Raw genomic sequence first — 25,464 nt, 5'->3', positions numbered from 1 at the left:
TGCTGTCACAGAATTCTTCTATTTTAAAGTCACAGAGTCAAGTCTAAGCCAGGTTCTATCACTTTCTCAGCATCTAATTGTCCCATTCCGCCCAGGATCTCTAATGAGTCTTCGGAAAGATGTTCACCTGTTTCCATTCTTTCAAAGCATTCTACAACGAACGCTAGGGGGGAAAAGAACAAACAAGATGCATTTCAAATATAGGATTCAATTACTTTCCACAACTCAAAGATATGTCAAAAGGCACGCTGTGTTTTGTTTTGAGGGCGGAGAGATGACAGGCAAGGAATCCTGAGCCCCCATTGGCTCGCTGCTAGCCACTGCAGCTGAGCCTCCCCAACACCCCTCCTCTGCCCAGAGAGCATTATTGATCTGAAGGGTAAATGTGGAGGGAGCCACAGAGAGGGTCCAAGCGTTTCTGAGAAGAGAGGCTGCCTCTTCCAGGAACAAAGTGGTGTCTGCTGGCTGCCTGGCCCGGGAACCTTCTGTGAATTAACGGGGACAAAATGCGCCTTCGTGGTTTGCTACAGTGATTTAAAAGAGGAAAGAGAGAGAGAGAGAGAGAGAGAGAGAGAGAGAGAGAGAGAGAGAGAGAGAGAGAGAGAGAGAGGCAGAGAGAAGTCGCACCTTGAAGCAAGGCTGTGTTGTTGCATCCCGCGGTTGCTCTTCCGTTGCTGTTCCTGCAGCTGCTTCTGCCCTCGGCCATCAGGTAAGGCTCCTTTTCTAACTGAGATTGCATTTCGTGTGTGTGATCGCTTCAGGGGAACAGGCACGGAGACGCATGCATGATTAATAAAGTGATGCCGGGCTAGTCAAAGCTGGAGAGAGCTGTTCACCGACCTGGCATCTGTAACAGAAGCTTGTGAGTGGTTTTGCTTTAGGAAACTTCTGCAAGTTCTAAACAAGTCTGTGGTCTTTACAGCGTGAGGCTGCGTTAAAGGAACGGAGAGGTACGATTTCAGTACCACCGCACCTCAAATGTTCAAATGTTCAAATGGGTAAATGTTCAAATGAAAATAAGCGGATAAGCTATAGATAGATGTTCAACTGGTTATTTTGTAAGTGCTTTCATTGTGGCTTTAAAGCAAAACAGTACTTTAGTTTCAAAATGCCAACTCCTTTCACTACTTCATGGACAGAAATAGTGAAGCATTTTATTTAACGATTTAGGATTTCAGTAGTTGAACTCTCACTGTATAGGCATCTGCATTTCCTATCACCAAACTCAACATGGGACAATCACTACACCATCTGTGGGTCAGGTATTACGATCTAGGGGTATATTTTTTTAAGGCATGAAATATTTGATGTTAGTACAAAGATAAAAGAATTATATGGGACAGAAAGCAGAGGAGCTAAAGAATCTTTCTAGGCTATTGTCCGATTTTTAATCAATATTAATCTAAGCATCATTGGTTCTCACTCCCTTCTTTTACATTGGGATCATGGTGGCTTCAGAACCTCTGTACTTCGGGGTCTGTGCTGCCTCTTCTGGGTACATTTTCTCAGTACTCTCTGGAGATGCAAGTGACACACTTTTGGCCGATTCTGTGAACATTTCGTGATTTCCAGTTCCTCATAAGGTATTTCAATGCTCATTCACACAGTTCTCAGCAAGAAAATCACTTTACCTACTTTAGGGGACTTACATGAAGTACATTCAAAACGTATGTGCATAGCTTAAATTACTCTAGAGAGGACAAAACAGTGGAAAAATCTAAAGAAACATGTGTTCATTTTTTGGTCTTGACAGCACACTTGATCAGATGTGAAATTTATATAATAGTATTTAGACACAAAGCACCCATGAGCCCGGAACCTCATGATTTCTTTGCATCATTTATTGACACATTAGGCTTTACAATACAAAATACCATTTTAACTTTCAGACAGGATTGTTTGTGAAAAGGAATAGATTTGTGTTGTAAAATCCCCCTTCATTCTCACATAACGTGCCTTCAGAACTGAAACACATCTGAATATTCTTTATCAGCTCTGAGCAGTTGATTGACACATTGTTTTTGGAAGGCTCCAGTGCAGAAACATTCCCAAAGTGGGTGCTTCCGTCTAACTGCGGCAATCTGCTTACTCAGCAATGAGACAAGAGGGTTTTCACCACCTGCTACGGAAACTTTTGAAGTAAAAACAGATTCATAAATAACATGAAATCCCACTTAAGAATATAGTAGCTTTTCTTCATCAACATCACTTCAAAGTCTAACTTTAAATATTAACCTGCAACCAAACTTCTTGCTTCGAGAAAAGAAAGCATTTTTACTCTCTCTCTGTCTCCTGTGTTTCCCTGATTCTCAGTTGCTGCACACTTAACTCGCACTGCTCTATGCTGTTTTTAAGCAGCCAGAGTTTTAAACCAAGCGTTATTCTGATGAGCGCTCACTCCTTCCACTGATCTGTTTAGCGTTGTGATCCTTTTTAGATACCACCCATAAAAACAGCTCAATTAGCAGAGGAGGTTGCCATTCGTTCCCTGTGAGTTAAGTTAAGCAAAAGGAACTTAGCTTAGTGAAAAAAAAATTCCTATTAATGCTTGATTTGACATACTTACTCCTGAATTCGAGGGCACCATGCTTCTCTGCTTACATCCAGCTTTTTTTTTTTTTTTTTTTTTTTTTTTTGTATTTGGGATTATGACAGGTCGTATTTCATACAACAGTTGATAAAGGCTGAAAACAATCAAGCTTATGGTTTCATGTTTATTAGAATCCACATCACTCTTGCCTCGTAAAATGCATTGGGAGGAGCATATATCAATCTTGCTAATGAAGTAAACCTGCAGATATTCTGTTTACACTGATTTTATGTGCAATTTGAAGAATTACTTTATTTTTTTCACCTATAGTATCTATATGTCATTCCATTAAATCTAAGGATATGTTAGAGAGATGCAGGGTGATGCTTCTTTTCAGAGGTGAGCCATGTTTTCTTGTAAAAAACAATATTAAATCTAAAACCACGAGTAATAAGATGACCAATTAGTGTCTCCTGTTACAAATATGTGAAAACACGGGTCTCATGTAAAGTAAGATAGTATTGTGTTTATCTCTGAGCAAACTGCTGCTTTAAAATGCGATTATATCCTGTATTGTCATAATCAATAGAAAGCATTTAATTGATAATACTGTACCAACTAATCATATTAAAGCATAAGTATTAATAGTCTATCCATTCTGCTTTATACATTCTGATAAATAAAATTAATATTTAAAAAAAATCCATTACACATGGGTTGAAATTTTCTGGAATTTACTTGGGAATTTCTTTTTAATTACTGATGATGGGTGATAATCATTTTATAGGATAATAACTTCTAAAATTACTTTTGAGATTGGTCTTAAGGCAAATATGTTTTTATTTTCTAAATTGCTATGGAGAAGGGCTGGAATAGCACAACCTCACTATTAAAGGGGAATGTGTGTAATTGTACGTAATACAGGTTATGATTGGATGATCATGATTCCTCACAGTTAAGGTAGCACTTAAGAATAAGAGTAGCAATATGGACTGGATAACATTTTATATTAGAACAAGTAAAGTTGTGCTCAGTGAAAAGCTGAATAAGAATGTGTCCTACATGATAAAACTACATTTGTTATACTCTTGACACATGTGCTATAAATTCAATTATTTGCTTTTTATATTTTATCACAACCTTTAATAAGTACACCCTGATATATCAAAACCAGAGAATATGAACATTGTGCTATATATTTAGTTTCATTCATGTTTTCATTGCTGTAACATATTAGTGTTTACAAAATGAGGGATAAATTAAATATTTTTTTATGCAACACCTGTTTTTTTGCATTGATTTTCATTTCTAATCTTTATGCTATAAATATCTACATAACTCCTTTATAAATGAGTTCATGTTACCTTGAATATATGAACACATTACTATACACTGCAAAGTTATGCTTAAAATGCATACATTTCAAGCACATATACCTTAGAACTATGATGAGAACTGAGGCTGTGCACAGTCTGTGCGCAGACACTCATTAGGAAAAATGAGAGCTTCACAACATTGTGTAACTGATGAGCTCAAACGGTTAAAAGATGCTCTTTTCTTTTAATGGAAGGAGCCAGTGTTTGCAGAGAGACTGTGAATATGAGCTCATCTGCAAAGTAGGATGCTAGCTGCATATATGATTGATAACACTTTTGATGTATGATGTAATTAATGAGTCCCTAAGTTGCAATTTTTATCAAAATTGTTATGATGCAAAAAAATGTTCTGTACGTATAAATATGAGAAGTCTAATTTCTTTACTACTTGATGACATCAGGGGAATTGGGCTAAGGTTAAAAACATTGTCTTGTAAAATAGTTTCCAGGCATTTTAGAGCATTTTTTTTAAACTTCCTGATTATAAGCATCTTGAACTAGTACATTTATCCCATTGGCAGTAGTCATTAATAGACATGTCCTTCTCCTTTAGTCTTTAACTGATGAAGTCTAAACCACAGCTAACAATAAGACCTGCTACAGTACATGGTAAAATGTGTTGTCAAGTATGGTTAAGTGTTAGACTTAATTATCATGATGGAGATGAAACTGCCCTTAGGCTACTTATTAAAAAAAATCTGGGCCACTGAGATGGCTTGATGCCTGAAGACACCTGTCATCACACCTTGTGACCTGGATTTAATCCCAAGGGTCTACACCACCGAAGAAAATAACCAACACTTAAAACTTTTTTCTCTGATGCACAAAATAATTTGTGTATGCACAAACACACTCACACACACTCACACTCACACACACAGAGACACACACACACGAGAAAGTCATGCATACTAAAAAAAAAGGCAAACTAATTTTTTTGTAAGAACTTGGTTAACAAAGAGACATGAGCATTACTTGAATTATAGAAGAATCACTGATTGCGAAGAAGGCTTAAGTTTTAAAAGGGGGAACACAAATAGAGAGTGGGGCTACAGATATTGTTAGCAATTGAAAGTGTTTCCATTCTTGAAGAGGACTCCTCTTCTTAGAAGACTTTTAGGAGTGATTTAAGCGAATATAAAAGTGTAGTTACAGGCATTGCTTTTGGCATTAATGTCCGTCAGGGATCTTATATTCAATGGTGGTCCCATTAGTTACAACAGAGATCAAAATTTGCTGATGACTAGAGATATAACTGTCTATCACAGGTATGTAGCTGTCATAAGTTTGTATTCATTTGTGGTATTGGTGATGTAAACAACATAATGGTTTTCTAGTGCTATAAAACAGTTTTTGGTGCATAATATTGGATAGTATTTGTCACTCGATTATGCTTTTATTTATTATTTTCTAGCATAGATATTTTACTTAAACAGTGTTTTCCTTGAAGATCATGTTCTTGTATCCTGGCAACAACTTCCTGTACCTTATGTTTATTGCATCTCTTGATTACATCAAGCAGATCAGCTCAATATTTACTTGACAATATACATTCCAGTTTTCTGTAAGTACGCTCTATAGTTTTTGCCAGAGTTAACAATCCCTAAAGGTTTGTTTCTCAGACAGCATCCCTGTCTTTAAGCATGTCTGTATATCTACAATAAAACATTTTTTTCTGGGACTTTGTGAATCAATATTTCCACGAAGAGTTGCCATTCCTGCAAGGGATGTGATTGCTGGCAGATTTTAAAGTAAGATTTGACTCAATTCCCTCTCTTCCTTAATTATCTTCAGTGGGATAAAGCAGAGAGTGAAGCATAAGCTTTTGGCAAGGTTCTGCGTTATATATTACTTAAGCAAGAATGAGAAGAGTGGGATGAATTTTTGAAATCAGCAGTACTTCACAGGGAGAAATTTTACTTCTTATAATAAGAATCCAGCATGTGTGCTTAGCTGTCCATGATAAAAAAGAAGTCACAATTAGGTAGATCCTAATAGAATGAATCATTGGACTGTAGACACGTGATCTAGCAGGCATATTGGAATACTGAAACCAATAGTGTAAAAGGTTACCAGAAAGTTAATGGACTAGTTGATCTCCAGTACATTCAATATTCTGTACTGTCATTGAATGAGTTGTTTGCATTTCTATATTATGCAATAAGAACAATGAGTGAAAAAGGAATAAGGAGCACATATGGTGTGTGGCCTGCTTCAGCCTGCAGGTAATCTACTCCCCTAGCAGGAACTTTGTGGCACAGGCAGGTGTTACATTCTGAAAGCAAATATTAAGTCGTGGTACTTCAAAACATGGGATGGAATTCCAGAAACACAGGCCTGTGTAAGGGATTTGGGTGGATATTAATTATAAATTATTGGGAGTAAAATTTGGAAGCATCAAAATGAAAAACCATTCAATTTGGACACGAGTATGTTTTAAAAGAAAAACACTTTCATGCTCTTTTCATTTTGTGACAATTTATTTTTCTTCTTTGGGCTTCATTCTTTTTTCATGAGTCCTTTTATTTTCAGACATATAGATAACATTTTCTAGTGTATCTTTTTTTTTTGTTTTGTTTTGTTTTTATTTTTTATTTTTTTTATCAGTTACATTTTATTAACTCTGTATCCCAGCCGTGTCCTGATCCCTCATTCCCTCCCAGTCCCTCCCTCCCTCCCTCATCTCCACCATGCCCCTTTCCAAGTCCACTGATAGGGAGGACCTCCTCCCCATTCATCTGATCCTGTTTTATCAGGTATCTTCAGGACTGGCTGCAAAGCCCTCCTCTGTGGCCTAACAGGACTGCTCCTCCCTTCGGTGGTGGGGAGACCAAAGAGCCAGTCATTGAGTTCCTGTTAGAAATAGTCCCTGTTCCCCTCACTTTGGGAAACCAATTGGTTACTGAGCTACCACAGGCTACAGCTGAGTGGAGGTTCTAGGTTATATCCGTACATGGTCCTTGGTTGAATGTCAGTCTCAGAAAAGACCCTGTGCCCAGATATATTTGGTCCTTGTGGAGCTCCTATCCTTTCCCCATCAGACTAACTCCCCTTCTTTCTTATGATTCCCTGTACTCTGCCAAAGGTTTGGTCATGAGTCTTTGCTTTGAAAACACTGCTAGTTTTTCTAGTGTATCTTGGGATTCAATTCAGGATGAAAGAATGTCACAGGTCATCTTCAAAGAGACTCAATAGTGATACAAGCCTTCTCAATATAATATGTTTGAGTGATAACTGTGTGTCTTTTCCCAAAACTGTCTTAATCTCCAATTCTTATATCGCACATCACATCAGACTACCATCTAAGAATGTGTAATCTGTATTTCCTTTTGAAAATTTAATAGTCATTTCAAGAACTTTTTTTTTTCAAAACCAAATTCTTGATTTGTGTTTGTCCTTGTAATAGCCTAAGTTTACTACTTTTTTAAAAAATAATAAGGAGAACAGGTACTGTCTCCGACATGAATTCAGTGTGTAGCTCCTTGATCACCTCCCCCTGAGGGGGGGAGCAGCCCCACCAGGCCACAGAGGAAGACAACGCAACCACTCCTGATGAGACCCGACAGGTTAGGGTTAAATGGAATGGGAGGAGATTGTGGACCCCTTTTGGACGCTGTGCTGCCATGGGCTATCTCTGTGCAGGGGTTCTAGGTTGATTCCGTGGGTGGTCCTTGGTTGGAGTATCAATCTCAGAAAAGACCCCTGTGTTTTAATCTCTAAAACATGGGCTCAGAGTTTTTGGGTTTGTTGTTCTCCTTGTGGAGCTCCAGACATTTCCAGGTCTTTCTATCTCCCCCTTCTTTCCTGGGATTCCCTGCTCTCTGCCCAAGGTTGGGCTATGAGTCTCAGCATCCGCTTTGGTACCCTGCTTGGTGGAATATTTCGGAGGCCCTCTCTGGTGGGTTTCTGTCTTTTTCCTTGCTTTCACCTTCTTCTGATGCCTATATTTGTCTTTCTGAATGAAGATTGAACATCTTACCCAAGGTTCTCCTTCTTGTTTAGCTTCTTTGGGAGTACAGATTTTGTACAATTATCCTATGTAACATGTCTAATATCCACTTCTAAGTGGGTGTGTACCATGTGTGTATTTCTGTTTATGGGATATCTCATTCAGGATGACCTTTTCTAGTTCCCAGCATTTGCCTGCACATTTCATTATTTCCGTGTTTTTAGTTGCTGAATAGTATTCCATTGTGTAAATGTATCACAGTTTCTGTATCCGTTACTCAGTTGAGGGACATCTGGGTTGTTTTCATATTCTGGCTTTTATGAATAAAGCTGCTATGAATATCAATGAGCAAATGTCCTTGTATTCAAATAGAATAAAGATTTTTTTTTCTAAAAAAGGCTCTTATGACATGAAAGGTAATACCTACATGCTGTGATTTCTATGTGTGCAGAAAGAGAAGCATTTTCTAAAACCTAGATTTCATGGTACATTTTTCATATTTCAAATAGGTGAACTGATAATTATTAATATAGCAATCATACCTGATCTCTCCTGGAATTCCTTTTTTGGCTTACATATAATTAATTAGTAAATGTATTTAGGCTAATAAAAATTTTCAGTTTAACCGAAAAAAAAAATAATAATAATGTTCATCTTGGGGAGTTGCATAATGTCTTCATCTTCTTTTCATAGCTCTAACAAAATACTTGAATCAACTCTAGGGAGGTTACGTTGGCTCATAGTTTTGAAATTTCTGTTTGCTGTCACTTATATCCAGTGTTTTAAGTCCTCATCAGGTGATACATCATGACATGTAATATATGGTGGAGGAAAACTATTGGTTTGGGATACCCAGAAAGAAGAGAGAAAGAGGGGGGAGGGTAGAGGAGACAGTAGAGGAGAGAGCCTTACAAGTATGACCTTCAAGGACATGTTCCCAGAAATTTTATTTTTCTCTAGTGGCTCTACATAGTAAGGCAATACAACCTCCCAGTAGTTTTGTAAGGAAACCAAGCACCTGTTACATTGTCTTTGAGAAAAAAAAAATAACTCAAGAAAAATGCAGAGCTAGAGCTATCTAACCAATAGCTTGGACTTTATAATCACTTCTGAGACTTTCCTAGTCCCCACTTGTTCAACTATATATTAGTTTTGATGGCTTCATAGTATCAAATTCTGGAGTGGATATACCTTCAGGCCAATTACTTCACATGTCCCACATCAACACTCACCTTTATCTCAGTCACTTTCATTTCAGACTTAGATTGTATAATAATAACCAAATATGTTATTTCTGATAATTTGTTTGTGATTTATCTTCCCTCCATCATAAATTGTACCATATAGTGCCCAGGTATAAAATGACCTATATCACCATCAGAGAACTACCATTGGCAGAGAATCAATGACTGACCAGCCCCCCTTTTTTTCTAGCCAAGCTCTTCCTTATTAAAAATTCATCTCCTCACAGCTTATTTCAAGCAAAATTGGCCTGTCATAATTTCTGGGGAATCTTTAGGCAGGGTCTGTAAATTATACTTGATTTCCAAGGAGAATCATGACTTTCATACATCTGTAAATTTTCTTAACAGGACCGGCAGAAATTTCACTTGATTGTGTCATTGCATTATAAATGGTTTCTGTCTTAAAATGTATTGAATTAATTATTTTTGTCTTTGGATATGAAGCTGGTGGGAATTTTGTAAAAGTTATTGTCTTAACTTTAAATTGTGATGCTGTCTAATGCTAACCGTATACAATGTTACTCTCCTATAATGCTACATACAAACAGGAAATCACAATACACAACCCTCCGTGCCATCACAAGAGTAAATCACCAGCCCTCTACAATGTACTATATCGCTGAGGTATGATGGGTAATAATATAGGTATTCTATAGGTAAATTTAAAAAATAAGTTTAACTTATGATAAGTTTATTGAGGTATAACCACCAATGTAAGCCAGAAATTTCTGTATTTTTTTATGGAACAAAAATCATATTTCTGAGAGAAGTTCATCATAATAATGTCTGGTAAATGAAGGCTCTCAGTAACAGTGTTGAATGAGTATGGAATGAATAATCATGAGCACATAAATTCACCTAAATATATGTATACATATGAAATTGTTTGAACAATTTAGATAACATAGAAAGATCCTTTAGGGAGACAGTGGGGTGTGCAACTTATGATTAAAGTGACCATATAAATATAACTTGGCCTACAAATACATTCATTGTTAACTAGCACATACATTTGCATTTATTATAGAGTCTATGTCCACCTAATCATTATTAAAATGAATATAACACAACTTGAGTGCTAGATATATATAAAAAAATAGACAATTCAAGGCAGAATAATGTGGAAAAAGTACTGATTATAATTTTAACACAAAATCCAATACTGTATTACTCAATTTAATGACCCAATTTCTCATGTCATCTACAAAATAAAATAAAGCAACCTGAAAACACTAAAAGGGTATATGGAGTCTGACAGAGCTTGCCTAATTGGCTTGATATTCAGTTTTGTTATCTGAAGAGTACAGGGGAGATTCCCTATTAATAGCTGGATTTGAGTCTATGTACAGTCCAGAACACCTAAAGAAGTGATTAAATAGTTTAATCTTTAAGACTTCCAAGGCTTAATTCAGTAGCTCACTTCAGAAGGGCATTGCTAATTCTCCCTGAATTACTACTGCGTCTAGCTGCACTGCCTTAATTTGAGCTCTATTCAGAACTCCATTCTCTCTAATGGAGTTAATTGCACTATGAAAGTCAGCTTTGAGTGTAAACTTAATTTTTTCTTGTGGAGTAGCTCTTGACACAGTCCTCTCTTTTGTTTTCAACTTGACACCTGCACATATTTATGCAGGATAATGTAGCAACTACAGTGGTCCCAGTTTACAACAGCTTCCAAGAAGCATTCAACAAACCAGAGCATGTTAGCTGTCTAAAGCTAGCTTCAATTTTGTACATGCTCATGCTGTCTGCTTTAATAGACTCTAAGTCTTTGGAACATTAGCAAATCTCTGAGCTCTTAAACAGGCGGTGACCTATTCATTTAGAGGGCTGCTTCAGTGACGCTCAGGCTCACTTAGGTTAATGACGGATCATGGTGCTGTTTCATTTGCAGTGAACTAAGTTGCCCATTATCCTAACATTTGTGTGGCTCATGTCACCACATCCAAATAATGTTGAGTTTCCTTCCTTGTTCTTTAGATTTGCAAGTAACTGTAGGAAACCTTACCATAGTAGTTATTGAGGTTTTATGACTGATCACTGTAAATGAACGATTATATTTGCCTTCAACAGGAAACTCAACTGAGTCTAGCTCAATGTGAGAAAGCAACTTGGCAACTGTTGATTCAGATTTCATTTGGCCATCATTTTTATCAGAAAAAAAATTTTCTCCTCCCCTCTATTTCTTTCTTTTCCCCCTTTTAAAGTATTATTGGTTTGCTTTCTACTTATTGATAAAGCTAGGGGAATACATGAGTGGTTTCTTCACTATTAAAAAAAAATGGACTGGGGGAGGAGCATAGGAGAAGAAGAAGGGAAAGGGTGGGATTGGGAGGGGTGGGGGAGGCTGGAATTGGGAGGGGTGAGGGAGGGGCTATAGCTGGGATACAAAGTGAATAAACTGTAATTAATATTAATAAAATAATTAAAATCCTAAAAGAGTCAGAGACAATCTTTGGAAGGCTCCTGATCTGTTCCCTGTCTTCTGCATCTTTATTTTTTTAAATTCTTTATTAATTACACTTTATTCACTTTGTATCTCCCCTGTGGTTCTCTCCCCCTTCCTGTCCCAATCCCTCCCTTCCTCCACCCTCTGCATGCATGCCCCTCCCCAAGTCCACTGATAGGGGAGGTCATCTTTTCTCTCCTTCAATTAGGTCTCATCAGGAGTGGCTGCATTGTCTTCTTCTTTGGCCTGGTAATGCTGCTTTCCCCTCAGGGGGAGGTTAAAGAGCAAGCCAATCAGTTCATGTCAGAGACAGTCCCTGTTCCTATTACAATGGAACCCACATGGACACTGAACTGCCATGGGCTACATCTGTGCAGGGGTCTTAGGTTATCTCTATGCATAATCCTTGGTTGGAGTATCAGTCTCAGAAAAGACTCCTGTGCTCAGATTTTTTTGGTTCTGTTGCTCTCATCTATCCTGTTTGCCTTTCTGAGTGAAGTTTCAGCCTTTTCCCTAGGGTCCTCCTTGTTGCTTGGTTATTTTAAGACTATATATTTTAGTATCTTTATCCTCTATTATATGGTTAATTTCCAATTGTAACTGAGTATATACCATATGTGTCTTTCTACTTCTGGGTTTCCTCATTCAAGAAGATCTTTTCTAGTTCCATCCATTTTCCTTCAAATTTCATGATTTCCTTGTATTTTACTGCAGAGTAGTATTCAGTTGTGTAAATGTACCACAATTTCTGTATCCATTCTTTGGTTGAAGGACATCTGGGTTGGTTCCAGATTCTGGCTGTTATGAATAAAGCTGTTATGAACATAGTTGAGCAAATGTCCTTGTATGGTTGAACAATTTTCAGATATATGCCCAGGTGCAGTATAGCTGCATCTTCAGGTAGCACTATTTCTAATTTTTTAAAAAAGTGCCAGGTTGATATCCAAAGTGGCTGTATAAGTTTACATTCCCACCAGCAATGGAGAAGGGTTCCCCTTTCTCCACAACCTCTACAGCATACGTCATCTCTTGAGTTTTTGATTGAAGCAGATGATGAGACTCATAGCCAAATTTTGGGCAGAGTGCAGAAAATCTTATAACAGAAAGTGAAGATAGAAAGAATTGGAAGGGGCAGGAGCTCGACAAGGACACCAACAGAGACAAAATATTCTAGGCTCAAGGGATCCTCCAGGGACTGATGAATCAACCAAGGACCATTCATGGTGAGGACCTAGAACCCCTGCTCATATGAAGCCCATTGGCAGTCTTCATGTGGGTCCTTACTAAGGGGAGTAGAGTCAGTCTCTGGCATGAACTTGGTTGCTACTCTTTGATCACTTGTCCCTGGTGAGGTGACCTTACTGGGCCACAGAGAAAGAGGATCCAGACATTCCTATAAGACCTGATAGACTAGAGTCAGACAGAAGGGCTGGAGGACCTTCCCTATCAGTGTACAGGATGGACATAAGGGTAGAAGAAGAGTGGAGGTTAGGACCTAGAGGAGATGAGGGAGGGTTACAGCCCAGATACAAAGTGAAAACATTGTAATAAATAATAATATAGAAAAAAATTAAATATAATCCTAAAAGGAGCTCCATTTACACATATCTGTTACTATTGTTTTCTTATTCATTATACTTAAGTGCGACTTTACATACTTCCATACATGTATAGAAGTGTATTAATAATGTGTTAAAATATCAGCAAGCAACAAAGTTGTCTCTGTCGCCAACATGACAATTACTTATTTTACATTCTTCTTTAATTCTGTATCATGTCTCCCAATACATACATCTGTGTTAGAGGTGTAGAAAATTGAAGGGAATACACTGGATAACGTAATTTGCATGTTTTTCAAAGCATTTTTTAATGTCCTCATATTTCAATTTTATCACTCCTGTGTGCATGCTTATGCACACATAAAAACAGGCACACATGCACTAAAAGAAGAACAACTCCTACACTGGAATCTCTGAAGCTAGCTAAGCATTTCTCATAGAAGAAAATACACAATTTTGGCATTAATCCTTTCTAAAAATAAAATACTTTCACACCACACTGAATGTTTTGAAATATGAATGACAGTAAAAAAAACAACTTCATTTGTTCTTCCTCTGTGATTTACAATAGAGATGACAGCCAAGGGGTGATGAACATGAGTGAGTTCATATGTGCTTGGTGCCACTTTCAGAGCAGTGAAGGGAAAGAGAGCATTGTACCCTATTTTGGCTCTGTTTGTGAATTAATTTAAAGACGGTCCATTAGTTCATGTCACTAGAGCAAACTGATAAGTTATGAGTATTTTTACAAATTTGAATTGGAGGAAAACATCCCAATATTGTGGATTCATGGAAAACTACACTGAAAAATTATTGCATTTTGCTTTCCAGCCACAGAGCTGTGATTAATAACTTTAACTGAGAGCCAAGATATTTTCATTAGTGGTTACTTAACCAGTTTCTGTAAATAGATATACTCTCCCATTCTTTCATGTCAAGAAAACTTTCAAACTTTGTATAAACAGGAAGAAAATTTTAGGAAGTGGTATATCTAAAATTACAATTAAACACACACACACACACACACACACACACACACACACACGCCACAGGACCTTCCTCAGAAAATGTTTTCACCAGAATTATATAGAAGCATTCAAAACTGGGGAAGTAGATAGAGGAGAAGAGGAAGTAAAGGTGAACAGTGAGGAATTGAGAGAGAGGAGTTCAATTGGGATATATAATGAATAAATTTTGAAAAACAAGTAAAAATAAAATAGATTATATTTAGAAAATTCCATATGATTTCACTGTAAGAGAAAGCAGTTGATTTTGGTATCTAATTACAAAAAAAATGCCAATCACAGTCTCTGTTAACTCAACCTTTATTTCTGGGAAAGCTTTCAATTTTAATTCTGATCTCATACTACAACATTTGTGTTTAAATAATTGCACATGTAGTTTCACGTTATTGTACAACTCATCACTTATACTTTACAGTAAAATTGCTTCATTTCTTTTTTACACACTACTTTATTTTTTAATTTTTAAATATTAATTGCAGTTTATTACTTTTGTATCCCAGCTGTATACCTCTCTCTCATTCCCTCCCAATCCCATCCTCTCTCCCTCATCTCCCCCCTAAACCTTTCCTAGTCCAATGATATGGGGAGTACCTCCTCCCCTTTCATCTGAACCTTTATCAGGTATCTTCAGGACTACCTTCAAAGTCCTCCTCTCTGGCCTAGAAGGCTGCTCCTCTCTTGGGGAAGAGAATCAAAGAGCCCAACATTGAGTTCATGTCAGAAATAGTCCCTGTCCCCTTTAGTAGGGTACTCAGTTGGATATGAGCTACCATGGGCTACATCCGAGCAGGAGTTCTAGGTTATATCCATGCATGATCCTTGATTTATTTCTTATTTACAGAGAGTAATGTCTGTAGATCTCATATGCGCCAAGTTGTTACTCATTACAGTATCTGAACTTTGGCTCTTTACTATTCTAACCATATGGGGAGTGTCATTGCGAGATGCTCTCAAGGTCTATGTGGAAAATGCATCCTCCTTCATGGGCTCTGCAGTTCGTTCTCCATCCATGGTCAGAATAACAGAACTTTCATTTCCCTTTTCTTGCATATGTTCTTGTTGTTGTTTGTTTGTTTAGTTGTGTGTATGTAAAAGAGATTGTTGCTGATTTACTATAGCTTGATTTGCAATTTTCCACTTAAGGATGATGCAAAACTCTATGTGTTCAGTGCTTATTATTTCAAAATCTTTTCTTTAGCAAGGGTATACAGTGTCTGTGCTAATAATGCTGGCTTTCCAATGGCAAATTATGGGTTTCAGGCACAGACTAATGAAGGATACCCATAACCTGTGCTAAGTTCAATGCAATAAGTGTGATAAGTTATCTGACTTATAGTATTAGCAACTATGAATGGGTTTTCCATGGTGAATCCCTTGAAAAATACAGGAGCATCTGTGGTAATTTTAACCATCTGCATTTTAAAATACTTTTGAGATTACTTATTTAACATTATCCATTTCAAGTCACATGTTTACATTTTAGGAGAAACCATCTGGAGGTGAAGTCTAATCCAAGAAATGACTAATAAGAGCTTGATTTAGACTTCCACACAGTGCCACAGTACCAGCTCCTTACATGATATTTTTAGGATTTCCCCCCAAATATAACCTGCTCTGGCTTTTCAGCTGTTGTCATCTCATGTAGTTTGGTTGGGTAGCTAATTAATATTATTTTAAGTGCACTTTCAGATTTTATTATATATTTGGTGCAACCTCTTAAGAAAAAAAATCAAATTTGTTACATGCAAATGTTCATGTGTCAGAATGTTCACCTCCACTCCTATTCACTGCCCTGTCACTCCCAGGGACAATTGTTCACACCAGCACCTCGTAACTGAATCATCATGTAGTCTTTTTTTATTGGAGCATCTCCTGTTTTCCTCTGTCTGTACCCACACTCATAGTGATCTCACCCAAGTTCACAATTTTAGAGACCATATGCTGAAATCTCCAAAATATACATTACCAAGCTCAGATTTATACAAATTTAATCTGTATCCATGTGTTTTTTTCTTGGCATATAAATAAGACTTCTGATCGATGTTTCAAATCCACATGTCCAAAATAAATTCTTGGACTTCACTCATAAGCATTTTCTATCATCAGATTTCACTATTTTACAGGTCACATTCCATCCACATAATTAAGCTGAAATGTCTCAATCAAATTCCCCTGCACCCCTCTTTTCCTTTCACTCTTTCACATGCCATACTTATTTCCCCAGAAATCCTCTTACCACTATATTCAAAGACTCAGGGAGAATTAGCAATGACCTGAGTTGTTACTTATGTCCCTTTATCATTAACAAGATAAACTTTATCCATTTCAAATATGTCTCATTAAGGAGAGATATAGGTCAGTTTCAAGAGTAGTTGCCTAGCACACTCAACAATTTACCAATTAGTATCTGGTATTGTCAAATGCTTGTATTTCCTTGAGTCACTTTCTAGTTTGAGGCAAATGAAAGCTCTCCATTTGTTTCAATATCTACATATCAAGAGTCTGTAGGATGTGTAATTTTTCCATTTATTTCATTTAGTTATATATATATATACATAAAATTTATTTTTATTTTATGCATATCAGTGTTTTTCCTGCATGTATCTCTGTGTGAGGATGTTGCATCCTGGAATTACAGACAGTTGTGAGCTGCCCTGTGGGTGCTGGGAATTGAACCCAGGTTCTCTGGAAGAACAGTAAGTGATTTTAACGACTGAGCTATCTCAGTTATTTTATATTTTTAAAGTAAAATATAATAACATAATTTCCCTCCTCCCTCTACCCCTTCACATGCATTCTCCTGTTTTCTCAAATTCATGCCCTCTATCTATTTAGTTCAGTTCTATGGACATACCTGTATACATATGTGTGCATGTATTCATAAATATGTAAAAATATAACAGTTAACATCATATGATTGTATGTGTATGATTTCAGGACTGACCATGTGGTGCTGGATAACAATTTTTGGGGTTTTGTCCTTTGGAAGCCTATTTCTCTCACTCTTAGCATTCCATAGTTGTCTGTAGTTCTAGATCTCTAGTTGTAGCCCATGAGACTGACTCCTTCTCTGTTACAGTAACTACTGTGTCATCGGTGTTCAAGTTTTTTTTTTTTTAAGTAGCCATGTTTTTGAGACTTCATGGGTATTCCTTGTATTAAGATCATTTCATGTTAACTTAAAAGGTATACAGCTGATATTTACTCATATTAATAAAAATTTGGCTGAGAGATGATTGGCAATTAAGAGCACTCACTGAGTTTTTCAGAGTATTTTATATCAGTTCCTGGCACCTATGTAAACTGGCTTTTGTCTGAATATAGTGCCTGCTCCAGGAGATCTAAGCCTTCCAGCCTCCATGGGCTCCTGTGTGCATAAGAACAGCCCCACACATGAACACATGGAGATAAATCCACATAGATCTAAATAAATAATATCATAATTGTTTGGAACATTTAGTAGCCTGTTAGAATTTAGAGATGAAACAGTGGAAGTACAGTGCACATACTTTTAACATGCTAACTTAATAGTATGTGTGGTTTCCTTTGCACCTGAGAAATTATAATCTGAGTTCTAACTATTTTCATATTTATTTGTACAGTCACCTTGGAACAGTAAAATCAAAAGATGATGATTTTTTTTTTAAGAAAAAACCCAACAGCAACCATAACAGCAAAGGTGACTGCCTCTTGAACTGCAGTAACCAATATTGTCTTCTAGTTTCCACACACACATACATATACATCTCTATCTTCTTGGGTACCCACATCATAGACAACCTGCATAAATATCAAAATCCACTCATTAAATGATTTCAACACCAGTGAAAAATATTCCCTTAAATTCTAACTTTTAAAAATGAAAAGTATATGTTGAAAAGGTATGAATTACATTCGTGCAAATGCTATATTTACAGCTCCAGCTCAATCAAAATGTGTTTCTGTTGTTGTTTCATTATTAATAAATTAAGCAGTGAATCATCACCATTAAATGAAGCTTCAGTCATAGAAACAGAGTTCACTTTAATTTTATGTGTAATGGTGTTCGATGTTAGAATGATGTATGCAAATGAGGTGAGCTGTGAGGTAGAGTTTGGCAAGTGAAAGGGCAAAAGTTGAAGACAGATTAGTGAAAAGAACTAGCTACTTTATTTGCTGTCTCAGGGCCAGTGAAAAGGAACAAAAATGACAAGGCTGTCTAGTAATCCAAGCATGTACAGTCGTGTGTAGAAGCATAGCTAGCTGCTCACTCTGAGTTCTACAAGAAACCATTCATCTACTGAGCAGTAGCCTCTGTCTAGGGGTATACCTGTCATCGGAACATAAGGTGGAACAGATTACACACATTCAGTATAAGCGTGAACTGTATCTGTCTCTCTACTTTTGTTATAGTCCATCAAACATCACTGTGCAATGAACTTTGAAAAAATCAATGCCCCTTTACTTCTGCATAAGAACACACACACATGCATACACACACACACACAACACACACACACATAATCACTCTGATCACTTTTTATCAATAACCATCTGGAAATATACATCTGTACAGCATGCTCCCAACCTGATAATAAAGCAAAATGCAACAGGTTTATTTGTTTTATAAGCATTCAAACACATCTCTTCAGTCTATTTTGCTTGTCCATATAAAAAATTGAGCTTGCGTTCACCATAGTAATTCTATGATTTCACAAACATGCAGTTTACACATGAACTATATCTAATATCTAATAGTTTATGTATTTAATCCTATTTTGTTATATACTCTAGTGTGCCCCAATGATAATGGAAAATCATTTCTAATAGAAGACCAATAGTACTATTCATCTAAATGTATATTGAAAAGGATGGTGTAAATTTTTCAATTGTATAAAAACAGAATAGTTTATATATTTAAGTATCAAACATAATGTCATTATGGGATATATGGACAAGACAATTTTATTTATCTAGTATATGACAATAGTTTGATGAGCAAGTAATATGTTTTTAATTTGATTTTTCTATGTAAAATTAGTCATTGTATATTGAATTTGAAGGGGCTGTGGTCATATTTTATCTTTAGTCTTTCATTTAGAAAACTATAATTAGTGGTTTAACAAGCACCAAACATTGTTTTAAACACTGTAAAAGTAATTCTGGAAAAAGTGTGCATAGACAGAATATTTCATTTTAGTATATTTTAATCACTAAAACATAGTACATTAAATTATCGCTCTATTCGAGCTAACAAATTCAAGTGATACGTTTAAGAAAATTAATATGTTCAGTAGTTCTGCATTAGTCTAGTTTTCAGGATCATATGAGGTGGGATAAACTTATTAGTTGCTTACCCTAATTTTTCAGAACTTTCAACAATAGTGTAGTGATTTCGTATGAGAGAAAACAATTTGCTTACTATTTCTTTGAATAACTTGCCAAACACATAAATGTATTACTAAACGTATTTTTCTATCAAAGTAGACTATTCATTTGAATTGAAACTATCCCTTTTATATAAAGAAGCTTTGTCAAGTTCCTCTGGAACACTTTATGTTCTGTTTTTAGATTAGGTATCTATTTCTGACCCAATTCCTTTTAAAAGCATTATATACGTTCTTATAAAGGAAAGGCTACATCACATGTCTCCTATACAAGCATTGGTGTGGTTGAATAGTAGCTCATCCACTCTTTCTAGGGACAAAGGAAGATAGACATACAGGTAACGTTTTAATTAAATTGTTCTTTGTCATTTTCTTGTTGTAATAAATACACCATGACCAAGACAACTTATAAAAAATAAAATTAATTCTGTGCTTTCAGTTTCTGGACATGTCAAGGCACGTCAGGGATGCAGGCAAACATGGCATGTGTATTGCTGGAGCAGTGCCTGAGAGCACACATCTGATCCACAAGCAAAAGACAAAGAGACATATTAAGAGAGTTGAGGATCACTTAGGTTTTTGAAATCTGGCTTTTTCCACCTTCAACAAGGCCATGACATCTCATCCTACGAAAATAGTTCAACCATCTAGGCAGCAAGTATTCATACATATGTCGCTATCGGAGCCAGTCTCATTCAAATCACCACTGCCTTTAATTCGTGTATCAGGGAAAATTTGATCTACAGACAATTATTTCCATGTGATGAAAGTTCATTCTTGGCTTCCTGACTTGAGTTCTCCTTTCCTTGGTCATGTGGATCAGAAAAATGTGGAAGCAATGATAGAAATATCTTTAAGTGCAAGTTTCAGAATGTTTGTCCAGATTTAGAGATGTTTTTGTATAAGTGAGAATACTGGCCAGATTATGTCATCTTAACACAGGCTAGATTCATCAGAGGAGGAATGATCAATTGAGAAAATTACTCTATAATATCAGGCTGTAATATTCTTTAAAAAAACAGGTTTTATATATTTTTTATTTTTATATTAATTATAGTTTACTCACTTTATATCCCAACTGTAGCCCCCTTCCTCATTCCTTCCTAATCCCACTGTCTCTCTCTCATCTCCTCTCATGCCGCTCTCTGCTCTCCAAGTCTACTGATAGGGGAGCACCTCCTCCCCTTCCATCTGACCCTAGCCTATCAGGTCTCAACAGGACTGGCTGCATTATCTTCCTCTGTGGCCTGGTAAGGCTGCTCACCCTTAGAGGTAGGTGATCAAAGAGCCAGCCACTGACATCATGTCAGAGACAGTCCCTGTTGCCCTTACTAGGGAAGTCACTTGGACACTGAGGGGCCATGGGCTCCATCTGTGCAGGGGTTCTAGGTTATATCCATGCATGGTCCTTGGTTGGAGTATCAGCCTCAGAAAAGACCCCTGTGCCCAGATTTTTTGGTTCTTTTGCTTTCCTTGTGGAGCTCCTGTCTCCTCCAAGTCTTTATATTTCCCTGTTCTTTCATAAGATTACCTGCACTCTGCCCAAAGTTTGGCTATGAGTCTCAGCATCAGCTTTGATACCTTATTGGGTAGAGACTTCCAGAGGCCCTCTGTGGTAGGCTCCTGTATCCTGTTCCCTGTTTTCTCCCTCTTTCAGCGTCCAATCCATTTGCCTTTCTCAGTGAGAATTGATCATCTTGCCCAGGCTCCTCTTTCATGTTTAGCTTCTTTAGGTGTACAGATTTTAGTATGTTTATCCTGTGTTATATGCCTAATATACACTTATAAATGAGCATATAGCAAGTGTGTCTTTCTGCTTCTGGGATACCTCACTTAGGTTGATCTTTTCTAGATCCCACAATTTGCCTGCAAATTTCATGATTTCCTTGTTTGTAATTGCTGAGTAGTAATATTCTTAATTGTGACTGATGGAAGAGGACCAGTCCGTTGTGCGTGGTGCCATCACTGGGCTAGTAGTCCTAGATTTTCTAGAAGTTCAAGCCCAATAAGCAGCACGTCACTATGACTTCTGTGTCAACCCCTGCCTCCAGGTTCCTACCCTGTTTGAACTCCTGTCCTGGCTTGCTTTATTGAAGGTCTACAATGTGGGAGGGTAAGCCAAAAATTTTCTTTCCTTTCCAACTTTCTTTTGTGTCATAGTATTTCATCACGACAATAGAAACCCTAATAAGACAATAAGAAATAATTAGAGTGAAGAAAAAATGAGGTTAATTATTTGTTAGTGGAGGAGAAGATATTGAGCAAAATTACCCCCAATTCTGACATGACAGAAACAAAATAATAGCATGAAAAACCAGTAAGATAACAGAAATATGGTAAGGACAAAGGGGAATCAAGAACCATCTCATCTTCTTGTTAGCATTACTATTCCTCTTAATAAAGCCTCATTCAAACAACACGTATGTATGTTTGTTTTTATGATAACATGAACAGATGATTAACTGCTAAAGAAAATATAGTGCATTGTATAACACTGTCTTGTCTGTAACCTTTTGTTAAAGAACATTAAAATTTCTTGTAGGTTATAATGCCATTTCTCATTTGATTATTTTTTTCAGTTATTGTGAATTTTTTTTTCCAAATTAAGAAGTCATATAACATAAACACACCAAAATCTATAGCCCTAAAGAAGGTGAACAACAGGGAAGACCCTAGGGAAGATGCTTAATCCCAATTACCCCATTCAGAAGGGCTAATAGGATAGACATTGGAATTAGGAAAAGACAGGAACAGGACAGGAGCCTTCCACAGAGGACCTCTGAAAAACTCTACCCACCAGGGTATCTAAGGTGATACTGAGACTCCTAGCCGTACTTTGGGCAGAGTGCCGGAATACTTATGGACAAAGTGAGAGATAGAAAGACCAGAAGGGACAGGAACTGCACAAGGAGAAAAATGGAGCAAAAAAACCTGGGTCCAGGGACAGATACTCAAACTACGGACTGTGCATGGCAAGGATCTAGACCCCCTGTTCAAAAGAAGCCCATTAGTTGCTCATTTTTCAAACGGGTACCCTAGTAATGTATACGGGGGCTGTGTCTGATATGAACTCAGTGGTAGCCTCTTTGATCACTTCCCACTGGGAGATGCGACCTTGCCAGACCACAGAGGAAGATGATTCAGTCAGCCTTGATGAGACCAAATAAGCTAGTGACAGATAGAAGGGGAGGAGGTCCTCCGCTATCAGAGGACTAGGGTAAGGGCATAGGTACAGAAGAGGGAGGATGGAAGGATGGGACTGGGAAGAGGCCAAGGAGAGGCTGCAGTGAGGATACAAAGTGAATAAATTGTAGTAAATAAATATATAAATAAAATTAAATAAAAATGTCATTCAAACCTAATGTTTTGTACCTAAGGAAGCCAAATCTCTATACACTGTGTGCAAGGAGAAACATTTATATCAACATAAGAATAATAGAATGTAATAATAAAATGGTAACATAAAAACTCACATCAAATGTCCTGAAGGTTTACATTTAATACAAGGTTAATAAACTGAAGAGAAATCTCCATGGTTTCTTTCTGATATCATATATTGTAAAATAGAAACACAAATGTATTAAAATATTCTATAGACACTTATTTTTAATTCAAAAATATTTATATTAATTACAGTTTATTCACTTTATATCCCAGCTGTAGCTCCTTCCCTGATCTCCTCCCATGTCTCTCTCTAAGTCCACTGATAGGGGAGGTCCTCCTCCCCTTCCCTCTGACCCTAGCCTACCAGTTCTCATCAGGACTTCCTGCATTGTCTTCCTCTATGGCCTGGTATGGCTACTTCCCCCTCAGAGGTAAGTGATCAAAGAGCCAGACACTGAGTTCATGTCAGAGACAGTCCCTGTTCCTTTACTGGGGAACCCACTTGGAGACTGAGCTGCTATGATATACATCTGTGCAGGGGATTAGGTCATCTCCATGCATGGCCATTGGTTGTGGTATCAATCTCAGAAAGGACACCTGTGTCAAACCTTTATTTTATGAGGCCCTCCATATGTTTTAATTTTTCTAAAATGTTCTTTAACTCTTTCCAACTTACATGGCATTTAATGTACAGTTCTCTCTGCAAACACTCTCTGTCCTCTTCAACTTCAAGTCTGTTATGATATATGCTGTAAACAATATTTATTACTGAGTTTTTAAGTACCAGAAATAGATTAGTTGGATACTAATATAATTGATCACTTTAGTGCATTATTTCCTCAAAATAAAAAAAATGTTTTATTCAAAGTTATGTTGAATGTTTTCTATTATTTTGCCTTTGAAAAGAAATATGAACAGAAAAGGGACATTTTTTCATTTCTTTTTATTTTTTAATTAATTTATTTTTTATTATTTCAATTTAATCTCTTTGTATCCCAGCTGTAGTGCCCTCCCTCAGCCCCTCCCAATCCTACCCTTCCTCTTCTCCTTCCATGCACCTTCCCAGGTTCACTCTTAAGGGAGGTCCTCCTTCCCTTCCATCTGTGGCTAGCCTATCAGGTCTCATCAGGACTGGTTGCATTTTCTTCCTCTGTGGCCTGGAAAGGCTGCTCCCTTCTCAGGGGGAGGTTATCAAAGAGCCAGCCAAGGAATTCATGTCAGAGACAGTCCGTATTTCCCTTAATAGGGTACTCACTTGAATACTGAGCTACCATGGGCTACATCTGATCAAGGGGTCTAGGTTATCTCCATACATGGTCCTTGGTTGGAGTATCTGTCTTTTCAAAGGGACTGTTTAATCTACACTTTTTAAAATAGTGAAAAAGTAGATTGTTTTATGATAAGTGAGCTCATTGAAACAGTATATTTAATTACTCCATATCTTAGAAATATTTTTGTTGTTGTTGAGGTATAATAAATTATAAATAAATTTATTTTAAATAAATTATCCCATCATTATTATTAATTATAATTATATTTAATATCTAAATTTTATTTCTAAATACAGTGTGAACTGTGAATTGCAAATAGTCTTCAACAAAAGCTCTTGAACTCAGTTTTTATCTCTTCTCAATGGTCCCATAGAAACTGTTTCAATACTGATCACTCACATGATCTAAAATGAAGGGAACTTAAACTAATGAGTGAAGAATTTTGCAGTTAGAAAAATGTAATAGTTCAGTGAAATTACATTGTTTTAAGCAGTTGAAGGTCAAGGATTATTAACTAAAAGACCTGATAGACATGCTTTCCAGCATTCTCATGGGAAAACAGAAAGTGCAGAGTTAATGGAGGACCATGCCCTTCCATTCAAAACAAGCTAATGAGGAAAACTGCATTATGTAATTAGTTGCTCTGCTTCATGGACATTTTCTGATGCTTTGCTTTACTTAAAAAAATGACCATGTGTATTTTCTTAATAAAAGAAGTAAGTGAAGAGAGAATATTAGTAAATAATGGGTCTTGATTTAATAAAACTATCATTAAACTCTAATTACAATTATCATCAACCTTGCATAAATAATTCAGTAATTTTATGTCCATGGTAGAAAGAATTCTATAGACTGCATTTCAAGTGATATATATATATATAAAGTATATATATTAAAAAAGTATATATATATATATATATATATATATATATATATATACTTTTTTTTTTTAACTCAAGAGCTCAAATAGCCTATCAGTTTGAGAGAGCAGGGACATGGGAGGTATTTGGTGAAAAGTAGCTGTTAGAGGATGATGGGAAAAGGGGGAGGAAATGAAGCAATATAATTCTATTCCAATTAAAATTATTATGTTTTTTAAATCTCAGGCTGGCCTGGAGAGTTGGCTCTGTGATAAAGAGAAGCTGCTATTCTTACAGAGGATCCAGATTTATTTCTGAGCATTCATGCTGAACTGTAAAACCATCATTATCTTCAGGCTTAGGGAATCTCACCTCAGTTCTCGCCTCCACAGGCATAAGACAAGCATGCAGCACAGTTACAGGTGTACTTACAGTCATATAGAAAAAGTAA

The 25,464-nt window shown here is 36.7% G+C and overlaps 1 protein-coding gene across 3 annotated transcripts in view; it reads left to right on the top strand.

Moving 5' to 3' along the window:
* The first annotated feature begins 313 nt into the window (after window positions 1-313).
* Window positions 314-25,464, top strand: part of Cdh12 (cadherin 12) — a 1,315,861-nt gene continuing 1,290,710 nt past the window's right edge. For 2 of the 3 annotated variants that reach the window (XM_060380423.1, XM_060380425.1), the window contains exon 1: window positions 315-709. The gene's annotated coding sequence lies outside the window, so the exon portion shown is untranslated. Of the gene's footprint in view, window positions 710-25,464 lie in introns of all 3 variants that reach the window. The other variant, XM_060380426.1, reaches the window with a different exon arrangement.

Source organism: Meriones unguiculatus, chromosome 3 (assembly GCF_030254825.1).
Source record: "Meriones unguiculatus strain TT.TT164.6M chromosome 3, Bangor_MerUng_6.1, whole genome shotgun sequence".
NCBI lineage: Eukaryota > Metazoa > Chordata > Mammalia > Rodentia > Muridae > Meriones > Meriones unguiculatus.
This window is presented reverse-complemented; position numbering and strand designations above follow the sequence as displayed.